General features: G+C 35.0%; 1 protein-coding gene across 3 annotated transcripts in view; it reads right to left on the bottom strand.

The window, feature by feature from the left end:
* LOC106459006 (dopamine receptor 2-like) overlaps positions 1 to 13,253 on the bottom strand; it is an 83,829-nt gene that overhangs the window by 49,510 nt on the left and 21,066 nt on the right. For 2 of the 3 annotated variants that reach the window (XR_002610492.1, XM_022385381.1), the window contains exon 1: positions 10,386 to 10,639. The exons of the other annotated variant lie outside the window; for it this stretch is intronic. The gene's annotated coding sequence lies outside the window, so the exon portion shown is untranslated. Of the gene's footprint in view, positions 1 to 10,385; positions 10,640 to 13,253 lie in introns of those variants that run through there. 3 annotated transcript variants of the gene reach the window in all.

Here is a 13,253-nt window from a genome sequence, read left to right as displayed (position 1 = left end):
ATATTTAATGTTTTACTTCTGAAGGCACTTTAACATCCAAATATTAACACAATACGAAACCTACCCAATAAGGCCAATATAACAGTTTCATTTATATTTAATGTTTTACTTCTGAAGCACTTTAACATCCAAATATTAACACAATACGAAACCTACCCAATAAAGCCAATATAACAGTCTCATTTATATTTAATGTTTTATTTCTGAAGCACTTTAACATCCAAATATTAACACAATACGAAACCTATCCAATAAGGCCAATATAACAGTCTCATTTATATTTAATGTTTTACTTCTGAAGCACTTTAACATCCAAATATTAACACACCAGCTCGTCTTCTGATAGACTAAATAAGTACATACTTATAGGACTGGCGCGTTATTTATACGTCTAAACATACCTTTTCATACTTAAATACCTTAAATTGTAATTTTTTCAAATCAATTTTTATAAGGCATAAATTAAGATGAGTGTAAAAGCTACCTTACCATTTTTAACCAGTCGTACATAAAAACAGTTTCAGTTAGTCAACATCACGATATTTCGTGAAAGTTTTTACTTTGTCTTCCGTGCTTCTAAAAGCGCTTTAAAGATTACAGAGTACTATAAGAGCTTTAGCTATTCTAGTTACTAAACCTTTTGCCCCCCCCCCGAGGCTCAGCGGTAAGTCTGAAGGCTTACAACGTTACAAGCCGAGTTTCGATACCCGTGGTGTGCACAGCATAGATAGCCCATTGTGTAGCTTTGTGCTTGATAAGAAACGAACAAAAACAATTAACTTGCACGAAACCTTCCTGGTAATTGATGCCACTACCTTCGAAAGATCAGGTTTCCATTACGAAAAAGAATAGACACCTTCGCCATTCCTCTTAGATTTTTGTCATGCTTTTATTTTCTTTTATTAATATACGTTTCCTATCGTTTTCATCAGTTCAACTATACATTATAGAAACAACGATCTAACTTCGACACCACTGCACGTTTTTCACGAGAATAATTTACATTAATAAAATACACGCTATAATTAACCAGGTTATAAAATAATACATCAAAAATATAGAAAAAATTAAACCAATTTCCTGTTAGATGCCTCGGATATGTCTAGAATTAAAAGGCATAACTATAGTACTTCAATAACTGACTTTTCTGAATATGACAGCCCGAGCATGGCCTAGTGGTTAGCGTAATGGAGTGAGGATCAGATAGTTTTAGGTTCGAGACGTAATGCTATTACCCACACTCCATACTTTCAGCTGTGGCGGCGGGTGCTGTCAACTAATTACCTTTCCTAAGGTCGGCAGTTCAGAATTACTAACGGCTATGTTTGAACACAGGGGTCTTTGACCTGTCAGTTTAGTCCATTGTGTGCATAACATATTGTTCAGGTAAAACAAACAAGCAAGCAAAATACTTTTTACAAATGCGAACATGGTAAACAAACTAGCAAACACATTCAACAATGCCGAGCTTAAGAAGTAATGATATAAGAGGAGGTGGGCCGTACCTTCCACTATTTTGAGCCGTAGCCATATTTTGATAACGTTTGCTTGATTGCTTATTCATTTAAACTCGATATTTGGCGTGAAATCTTCTACGAAATTTCATCGGAACTGGTTCAGCCAGTTCATCACAACTTGAGATATCAGAAAGAAAGACATTACTTTATATGCATATATATTTATAGCTTTTTTGTTTTAAAGATTGTGACTTAAAAATGTAAAAAACGTAATTGCCACCAAGCGATGAAATGATGTGAAGCCATACCCGCCATAAATTTGGTTAAACGAAAAAAAAAGACTTCTATACTTTTTGTTTTGCAAATATAACAATTACACAACTAATGGTATTATAAGCTAATTAAATTCATTTATTTGTTATTTATACTTCTCAAAACTACATTTAAATAAACGCGATAGGAAACTTAGGTTAAGTCAGGTTATGCATAAATCAAGATGGTTTTAATAACTTACAGTTCGCACAGAAACTCCAGTTCAAATAAAGTTAGCTAAATATGTATTATAAGATCGCCCCCAGTGGCACAGCGGTATGTCTGCGGACTTACAACGCTAGAAACCGGGTTTCGATACCCATGGTGGGCAGAGCACAGATAGCCCATTGTGTAGCTTTGTGCTTAACTTCAAAACAAACAAACAAACAAAACAATTATAAGATCAGGTAAACAATGATCAAAGAGAAATTAAACCAGAGTTAAAACAGATTAAACATAATTAATATTAGCATTATAAATATATTTCACATTTGATGATGAAGAATTCACTTTTTAAAAAATATAGTTTGGAGACGCCTTGAACAGATAGTGAAAAAAACTATTACTAATGTATAACAGGTGCAAGTGATGACATAAGCTTGTCGAAACGTTGTACATTTATAGTAAAGTTTATTTCATTGCACAATCAAACCATCTCCAAACTTTATAATTTTTATCGTTTTCTTTATTCTAGGATTATGGATAAAATAATGAAGTTGAAATTGTGTTGCATTTCTACGGGTTGTTTTGCAATTTTAGTAAATGTTTTCATTATGAACAAGTGATAAATTTTGTATTAAAACATGTATTAGCATTATTATGACACGTATTCCTATATGCATAGGCCCGGCATGGCCAGGTGGTTAAGGCACTCGACTCGCAATCTGAGGGTTGCGGGTTCGAATCCCTCTAACACCAAACATGCTCGCCCTTTCAGCCGTGGGGGCGTTATAAAGTGACGGTCAATCCCACTATTCGTTGGTAAAAAGAGTAGCAAGAGTTGGCGGTGGGTGGTGATGACTAGCTGCCTTCCCTCCAGTCTTACACTGCTAACCTAGAGACGGCTAGCGCTGATAGCCCTCGTGTAGCTTTGCGCGAAATTCAAAAAAGAAAAGAAAAATTTACATGCAATCAAACACTCATCACAAACACCAAGAAAGCACTTGAATTTGATGGAAGGATCTCCTTAGCACTCGAATCTGATGGAGAGGTCTTCTTAGCATTTGAATCCAATGAGATTTTTTAGCACTTGAATCTGGTGGGGAGATCCCCTTAGCACATGAATAGTTCTCCTTTGCACGTGAATATAATGAATATATTTTCTTAGTACGTAAATATAATGGAGACATACCCTACGCTGTGAAACTTTGTGTATTATAAAAACTAATAATTTATTATTTTTGAAAAGCCAATTTTAACACAAATATTTGTCTTTACGTAAGTAAGTAAGATTCATATAAAGGACTATACAGCTCCTGCTCTCAAAAAATAAGCATTGTCTGCGCCAAGCAATACGGTGTAACGATAAGTCAGTTAGAGGGGCATAAATATATTCAAAACTAAAATATGAAACCGTAATGGAGCAGTGAGAACCCTAGTGGACCTTATGATCTTTTAAGCCCTCTGAGTGAGACTACTGCTATGACCAGTGAACACTGATTTCATTCTGATGAATGGCAATAGACTAGTTGTTACATAAGTAGATCTCTGGCTCATTCTAGATCTCACCCACAGAATGAAAATAGTCATTTCTCGGACCTGGAATCGGCATCCTTAAGATGAATTTACTGTAGAGCTTATCCATCAATTGTGTCTGTGCATCAGTTGAGCTGATGTCCCTTACAAAAGCTTTCAACTGCCTAACAGGTGGGACCCACGAACAGTTCACTTAATGAGGTAGCAAATGGAATAATATTACCTCCATATAAACAAGTGTTTTTTCATGATTTAATCCAGGCAAAGTCTAATGTGTCGTTGTCGTGTAAAGGGATTATAGACATAGAGGATGCACGTTCAATGAAGCAACTGCCTCACTGGCTTCCTTGGAGCATTGGAGAGATTGCAAGCACTGAAATACAATGGATGCTGTTGGATAGTCATACAACTTTTGGAGAATGCTTGGTCATCTTCATTAGTGATTGTCAGGATAAAGTGTGTACACATTAAAAGGCTTCATTTGGTTCAACACTCTGGATCTGGCACGTCAAGCTGAATGACGAAAAGAGGGCTAAGACTACTCTTAGCACAAGATACATTTTTTATTAATTCCATTACTCTCTGTGGACATGATGTATGGACATTCATCTCAAAGGAAAATTCACCTGTGTACGCAAGGGCATATAGAATGGCTGAGATTGACGATGGCTAACTCACACAAATTTCCAACCAACAACTCAGGAATGCAGCATGTTGGCATAAAAAGTACTGTGATCAGATGGTAAAAACATGGATGTTCCAATGTGGAACATGTCAACTGCACAAATGCAACTTGTATCTGGTTGGATTGGTCCATACTTCATACTGTAACAAGTTGGTCCTCTAATGTATGAAGTATAATAAATGTCAAGCACGTAAAAGCGCATGGAAAACATTGATAAGCTGCATCCACACATCACAGTCGAGAGTTTGATGCACTGTCTTGACAAGAGGTCTAGAGAAGAAATTAATGAGCCAAAGGAAAACAAAGACACTGATTTGAATCATTCCAATATATCTGACGAGGGTGGTAGTCTTTGATGAACCAGGTGAGAATTTTCTGGAAATATAATTGACTACCAGCTCTGACTGGCAAATGAAATGATGTCAGCCTCCTAATCAATATGAATAAGATTCATCATGAAAGCTAGCATGATCATTAGTTCAAGCACATGATGTTTGAAAGAAAGTAACAATCTTTGCTTTCCAAGATACCAAGTGGTATTGAGATTCAATGTATGTACTACATTGTGGATTTATTTTTTGATTATTGACAGTTAAGGTGATTATATGATGGAAAGGGTTGCTTTCTAAACTACGGAGTGAATTTTCTGATGCAAGATATCATCCAACATTTCAAGTAGTCACTCTGGCCATCTAGCTGAGTGGTGAGAACTCTGCAGAGCATACCAGTTAGTACTCACTAGATATTTAATCAGTCTTCATAGAAAATATGCCGAAGATATAATCAAAGTATTCCAGCTATCTTGAGCATGTATTGGAATACAGTAGTTGCAACACGAATTTTAATCTTGGTAAATAAACTTTTAGTTAAAATCCGTCTGCATTTTGCAAGTGATAATTCATTTTGTGAAGCCTGTTATATAACTGAGTTGAGTATGATGACCCATGGATGACTCTACCATGAAGTGTTTGATGTAGCATAATTATGGCATATTTATATAGCAATATATATATCTATATGTGTAAACAAATACAATTGTTTGGCCCACACTTTGTAGAAACATTACCTGGAGTTCTGCTTTTATCAATTTAATATAAATGAAGCAATCACACAAAGAGTGCAGATAATAAATGACCTGGAATATACTATTGCAAAATGTGATGGACCTGTTATTTCTATCAATATAAGTAAAATAATACTCCATTGTTGACACTGAAATGTTTGACAGGGAGAATATTTATAAGAGATGGTATAAATATAACATAGAGATTCATACCATTGCAAGAGAGAGATAAAATAGAGTCTTGTCTGGGATTATAATGAATACAGTTTTACTTGGTGGTTCTAATACAGTTTTACTTGAAGTTTCTCGAAATCATAACGCATGATATTTTTCAACTTGATGAATTTAAAATATTAATTAGTGAAATTGTCAGTAGTACATAAAATTCCCAGATAATGGCAAATATATCATAACAAATACATACAACTGGTGTAACCAGGGTTTTATTTGATTGTGTTATGAATATTTTCAGTTATGCAGATTAAAATATTTAATAAGCAAACAGACTCAATGGATATTTTCTTAACATTGTTTCATTACAAATACACTTTTGAAGCATGAAAGTGTAAGCTGTAAGTGTAATAAGGCAGAACGTGCCACCTTTATGGTGAAACCTTGAAATTCGTGCCAAAACTGTTGTACAGTTTGTAAATAGAAGAAAGTCTTTAAGCATTGGCTAAGGCTAAAGTGTGTTATTACTTTTAAAGTCACTATTCCATAATTCTTAATTATTTTGCTAAATATATCATTACTTTTAAAGCCACTGATTCCAAAATTCATAACTATTTTGCTGAAAGTCAAATATCCGTAACACACGTTAGGCCTACTTTGTACTAGCAGAGTAATTTGGAATTGCATTTTCGGGACTGGTTTGTATGAAAGTTCATAATAGGAGTGACTAAGTATATCATATAAGAAACTTAATTCCGAACCTCGTGAATGTATATTTTATATAATGTGTCAATTATGTTGAACGCTTTAGTTTGCTTTATAGTCTTGACTTTTATCTTAGTAATAGCTGAAGAATCTTAAGGAATCATTTGTGGAACATTTTCAATGCCCAACGCCAATATAATCCTTATCACCTTCACTGACTTTATTTGCTAAATACTAAAACCAACAAGTTTTCAGAAGGTTCGAGAAACCAGCTTCATGAAAGAAGTTGCATCATTGAAAGATCATCTGTTATTTCACCGAAATGGGGGCCGAAGGCCGCCTGGAGGGTTCACCTGTATTAAACACTCACACCACTATACAATAGCATGTTGCCTGTCTGTCAGTCAGTGGAAATTAAAATGACACCACATTGGGTAGTTTAACGTTGCAATTCGTACTATCGTAACGTCAGTAAAACGTGCGCATGCCATTAATCACGAGAAGATTATGCACTTTGTACACTACAACACAGCATGACATATGAACTTCAAAAGCAAAAATAATTTTGTTACTCTTAATTTTGATTTTATTTACTCTTGAAACAGAACACTTTCGGGGACAATGCGGAAGTACATCTAGTATAGTATATATATTTATATTGCTGTTTGATCAACTTTTTTAAGCTTTTAGTATATATTCTTGTTCCTAGGATTTCGTCTTTCTTAAGTATTTCCATATTTTAGTGTCAGTTCCATCCTTTCCGTGTATTAAAGGTACACTCGGTCGGTGCTTACCTCCAGTTTCTTGTAGTAAAAACGGCCGAGACTGTTTTCACATCCTGTGATGGAATGACATCACAGATTAACCTCCAACCATTTATTGGTACTCACTTTTACAGCTGCGTAGAATGAATCAAATTTTGGATAAAGTGTCTTGCTCAAGGACAAAGTGCGGGTGACCTTTCAACCCGCATCCTGTTGATAACCGTTTGTTTGTTTTTGAATTTCGCGCAAAGCTACACGAGGGCTATCTGCGCTAGCCGTTCCTAATTTAGCAGTGTCAGACTAGAGGGAAGGCAACTAGTCATCACCACCCACCGCCAACTCTTGGGCTACTCTTTTATCAACGAATAGTGGGATTGACCGTAACATTATAACGCCCCCACGGCTGAAAGGGCGAGCATGTTTGGCGGAACAGGGATTCAAACCCGGAACCCTCAGATTACGAGTCGAGCGCTCTAACCACCTGGCCATGCCGGGCCGTGTTGATAACCGACCAAGCAACTAACCACTAGGCCACATCACCCAAAGGTTTTCATGTATATAGTTTAAACTCTCGAAGTCAGTTGAGTTAATAAATCTACAGATTAGTAGATCTTGAACGTTAACGTAATTCTTCAATGTTATTTGGTTAATACGGATAATCTAAAAGTACTTATTTATAGCGTCTCCGAAGTTAGCACAAAAAAATTGTTTGTTTGTAATTAAGCACAAAGCTATACAATGGGCTCTGGCCACCACGGGCATCGAAACCCGGATTCTAGCGTTGTAAGTCCGCAGACATACCGCTGTGCCACTGGGGGATAGCAAAAAAAAAGCAGAGTACTTAAACACATTTTGTAAAAATAAAAAACAAACAAAAATGGAAGTCAATAATGAAAAAGTCACAAGCAGAAACATCATAGTATAAACGTTAAAATAATTTAAATATATATATATATATATGTGTGTGTGTGTGTGTGTGTGTGTGTGAAAAACTTTTATATGCATTTTGTCCAATACTCATTCTATTAATCGCCTTACTTCACACATAGTCTACAAACTGTCATACACAACACCAACAGCCCAAAAGTACGACAACCCTTATTAGTATTATAATTACGTAATTGTGTATAGCATAGATACATATACTCACGCGTGTGTGTGTGTGAGTGAGTATTATTCTATGTCGTTTATTTGACAACAGATTTAGACAACAATAGATAATATTAGCTGTCAGAATATTATGGCCGAAATGTTACCTGTGAGTATGACTTCCTCTAATAATTATTTCAAATTATATACTAAAGTGTAAGAAACATGATACACTTAATAATGCGCACATAACACAGAAAGTCAAAATCCTTTTGGGTGTCAAGGTTTATTAACTGAAAAATGCCACTTTGAAAGATTTGGACCATTGACTTACAACATCCTCTATACAAACACAACATCGAAAAAGCTGAGAGCTGGTAAATGTATACATAGAATGACCTTGATCGATCCATACATAGATGAATATGATTGAACGTTCTGTACATGTACCAACAATGTAAGTAACGAATCAACAAAGTTAAACACTTGCTTAACACTTTCTAGTTAAGCAGATTAGTCGACCTTTTATCAACACTCGATTCTCAAGCTTCTATTGTTGTGCTTCTAGTACAATTTAGTTTATCCGCTAATTACTGGTTTTATTTGTAATTCGAAGACAAATCAAAATGTTTTTGTTTGGTGGGGAGGGAGCACTAATGTTTAGCATGCCCGGAGTGTGTGTGAATCCTAGGATTCATGGCTAGCAGAGATGTAATCGCCTACTCTAGAGCAAAGACAATATCGTAAAATATGGGAAGGATCTACCAGATGAATATTCCATTAAGAAATGAAACCGACGGTTTCAATAGTATGGGAGTGTGTTACACAAGAACGGAATTTTTACCGTATTTACCGGTGTTTTAGACGACTCTGGATTTTTAGGGCAAATAAGTGTATTTCTTTGAGGTTCGGTGTATAGGATGACTTCTATTGTCAAGCAAGTCTAGGATGCTACTATTATAAAAAAGTTCTTAGAAGTTATTTTTAAACTGTGTTAACCTGCGCTCTGGGGTAATCAATACAATCACAAATGTGTTTTTTTATGCTCTTCCAACACTACAGACAGTTCAATGCTGCATAACTTATATCACAAACACGTGATAAACAACTTTACAAAGTTTTCATCACAGTTGAACTCCTTTTCTATTACAAAAAATACTAAACCTTAAGATATAGAGATTTACTATAAAAATATGTTACAGAAACTAACTTTTTTGATATAATATTAGCAATATTTTAGTATAAAGGATGAGATCAATACATTTCAAATCAAAAATGTCTTGATTGATTGTAACTAACATGTGAGATAAATAACTTCTAGTTATGAAGAACCGAGACAGATGATACAATTACAAATATGACATTGTAACGCAGTAGTTGGCACGATGTCAACGCAAATAAAAGTAAAAGGTACAATGTAGTTTTGGTTTAATATGTTATTAACTAGAGAGTTCTAACTGGAACTCTATATTTGAACCTGGGTATAAGACGAAGGGTAAAATCAGGCATCGTTTTAAGAGTAAAAAAGTATCGTCTTATACACCGGTAAATACGGTACTCTAGGTTATGTGAATAACATCGTCCGCAGGACAAAAGTAACTGCGTGATCGGATCATCGATGGAGTAGCTATTGTGATGTCCAATATGCTGGTCAACACATGGATGGAAATCAAATGTTGACTCCATATCTCGAGGGCCACATGTAGAGGGTACTAGGCTAATGGTGTGTGACAAAAGCTTGAATACATGTGTCTCTCATTCACCACAAACAGTAAATTCGTAATTGTTACTGTCTTGTCGCGGTTTAAGTTCGTAATACGCTGCATAGTTTTGAGAAACCTTTTTATTTGTTTCATGAAGAAAAACAAGTCCCCCATCCCCCATAAACCGTTATGATAAGATTTCCTGTTTTAACCTGACTTGCTTAGAGACATAATGATTCGGGTAAATAATATATGCAATGTACAAATTTTACTTTCATGCCGAATTATCAATAACATGTTCGCCATAAAATAATTTACTTTTGTCATCTTCTTGCTTAATGTGCCGCGTGAAACTGAAAATATTTCTATCCACTCAAATCGTGCCTTAGTTCACTTACTAACTACCTTAAGTGGCCCACTGGTCAGGTCAACGGACTATTGATCCGTGGTTCGCGCCCCGTTAGTGCAAAATACAAAATTCACACTCCATATTTATATAAGAGACGAATATCATTATTTGATTAGAGTGGCACTCGAGTTGGCGGTGGATGGTGTTACCTTGCTGCCTTCCTTTTAGTCTATCACTTCAAGATTAGGAACGGCTAGCGAAGATAGCTCTTGCAACAAGTTTTCGTACAATTAAATGATGTTATCCTCTTTTACTTAGGTCTCTTCATTGCTTTACTTTCAAAATATCTGTGTCTTATGATACAGTTATTTTTACATGCTAAATAATCTTACCTTCACTGCATGCTTACATGTCATCCTGGTATTAAGTTATAAATTCTGAAGTGTAGTTGATGTTGACAGCGATTCGCGTTCTCTGACACGCAAATATGCACGAAGTGTTAATTCCTAACTGAGTTACATGAAAAAAAGCACGATCTTGCTTCTCGTAGATATCGGCATGCTAGCGATAACGGGAATTTAATGAGCCACTAGTTGGCCATCAGCGATGAGGCGCTTCCATCACGCAGCAGAAGCTTCGGCTCGTAGCCAACTTTCACTACAACTTTACAAACCTAATCTCAGTCACGCGCAGTAAAATAGCGAATCGACTCTTAGCAGCATGTGACGTAAAGAGTTTTATTTTCTGACAAACGTTTTATTCGTATATCGTGACGTAACCAACTATTATCAAATTCAATGAAGCAAAATATGTTCACCGGCCATGTTACACTTATTTAAGTGAGTAAATAAGTTAGATTGCTACGCGAGAAGTTAAACATGATTGTTTTCCAAGTGTTTTTTACAGTGTAATCCATTATGAATTAACATTTTAAAAGTAACTGTATCAAAAACGAAAAGCTTTTCTGAAACTGAAAAACACTAAATAAAAACTACCATTTCCTTCATATTTCATAGACTATAAAGTCAAATTTTATCGAAGTCCTCTAGCAACATATGTATATCATTTCATCTATGATGTCAGTTACTATTTTTCCAATAACCTGTAGAAATTCAATGTAAGAGAAGAATTTCCAGCGTTTGTTTATTAGCCAGTACACAGCGCAATGTTTACTCAAACGTACTGCCGGCTTAGCAAATTATCTTCAGCAATTTTTACACTTTGTACTATCATACTATAGAAAAAACGTGCTCTGATTTGTATATTATTTTTGTACTTCAGTACGCCATAATTCAATATTTCAAATCTGTTAGTTTTTGAATGGACATGTGTTTGTTATATAATGCTTTTATCATATTTGTTTTGCTATTCATATAGAGCATTTGTGTTTCAGTTCATCCAGGTGGAGTAATATGGCTACCTTACCTTTGGATGCGATTTTCACAAATTAAGATGAATGTCATAAAAAAAGCAAATATTTGAAAGTGAAAAATGTTTTACTATAAATTTCATTTCTAGTTTAAACAATAACTGGCCATAAACCTTTTTTATATATTGAAAATATGCACTCCTTGGATGGAGTAAAATGTCCCCCCATCAAACTCATAACAACTGGTAATTTGAATGCTTCCGATAGTGATTAGTAGGGTTGTGCGTCATGTACAAGTTACGTATTATCCGGAACAATAGCGCAAAATAGCGTTAGTACTAGTGTGGTACAGTGATGTACATTGCGGGAAGTCTATGGATGAAATATACGTCACTGGTGTGGGATAAGAAGTATGGAGGTAAAAGAAAAAACAAGAAAATAACATGAAAAACAATAAAACAATAAAAACAATCACACGTTATATAAAAGTGAAAAAAAGACTGTGAACTTAAACTGTGTTTCTTTTACGACATATTCGGATGTCTGTAATCCCTCACTGTTTGAAATCCACAAAGTGAAATTCTGTGAAATGTTTACTTTATAATCCTAAAAAATTAAGGTACTAACCTTAATTCAAAGCTGTTCAACAACAAAAGATTGAAGTCGCGCTTTGATCATTCGCATTGACGTCGTTCGGTCAGTGTGTTTATGATATACAGGGGTAGCCGTTTTACCGAAGGGGACCGTCTTACATCACTTTCCCTACAACCGTCCCTAATTTGAACTACTGCACCAGAGGGACGTTAGCTGGTCAATAATAAATTTCGCCACAGGGAACTTGAACCGAATAACGGGATGACTGTTAGTCTTATACCCATTCACAGCTGAAAGTACGAAGCATATTCAGAGGAATTACGACATGAACCTTGGAGCTTCAGGTATGCAGCCCGGCACGCTAACCACTAAGCCACAACTATCCTGCAACGCTATGAAGTATACATTTCTAAACCTGATCTCGCATATAATTCTATATGCTATGAATAATATCAGAAAAAGTAACTTAACAATAAATCAGAAGTAAAAAGTAACATAAATTAACGAAACTAATTCTATATAACACATTGAAAAGAGTGTATAATGTCATCAAATGATACAAATAAAAAACTTGTAAAGGTTAAAATGCACTGATTTATCAGTTGGACATCATCACTATTACCGACATTTACGGCCATAATCCTATTAATATCTCTTGAGGTTCGGCTAGCTGAGATTTAGGTTATTCCTGAAACAATGTTCTAAGGTAACAATGCAAAATAATTTTCATTAATAAAAAGCATAATAATAAGAATAATTAGAATTATTTTAAACGTTATCATCAATAATACTATTCAAACAAAATTTAAAGAAAATATTAAGTATGATACATATAGCGAACATCTCTAAAATCACGTTGTATGTATAATAATTAAGTTCTTTTTAAAAGCCCCTAAATCCATTACAACAAGATGAGATTAGGATGGGTAAAACAAAGATTTGTGGTTCAACAGATCAAGTTAATTAAATCATAAACCTATAATAATACTTCTTAAGTAATCAATCCTATTTCTCAAAACAAATGAAGCGGAGCCCATTTATACCTCTACCATAATATATGCTGCATTTAAACTGGCACTACTAGATTAACTAAACCACTCGAAACTATTAGAGAATGACTAATACTTTATCGAATGTGAACAACTCTTTGCTGAAAGTTCTGGATTCCTACTATGAAGAAAATGAATATCTTTTAGTTGAAAGTATAAATTCACAACACTGTACGTTATCTCTTTCAAAATGTAATTTAGCCAGGTGGTTAGGGTGCTTGACTCGCAATCTGAAGGTCGTGGGTTTG

This window comes from Limulus polyphemus, unplaced genomic scaffold (genome assembly GCF_000517525.1).
Source record: "Limulus polyphemus unplaced genomic scaffold, Limulus_polyphemus-2.1.2 Scaffold545, whole genome shotgun sequence".
In the NCBI taxonomy this organism is placed as follows: domain Eukaryota; kingdom Metazoa; phylum Arthropoda; class Merostomata; order Xiphosura; family Limulidae; genus Limulus; species Limulus polyphemus.
The sequence above is the reverse complement of the archived record's forward strand: the minus strand, read 5'-3'. Positions and strand labels throughout refer to the sequence as shown.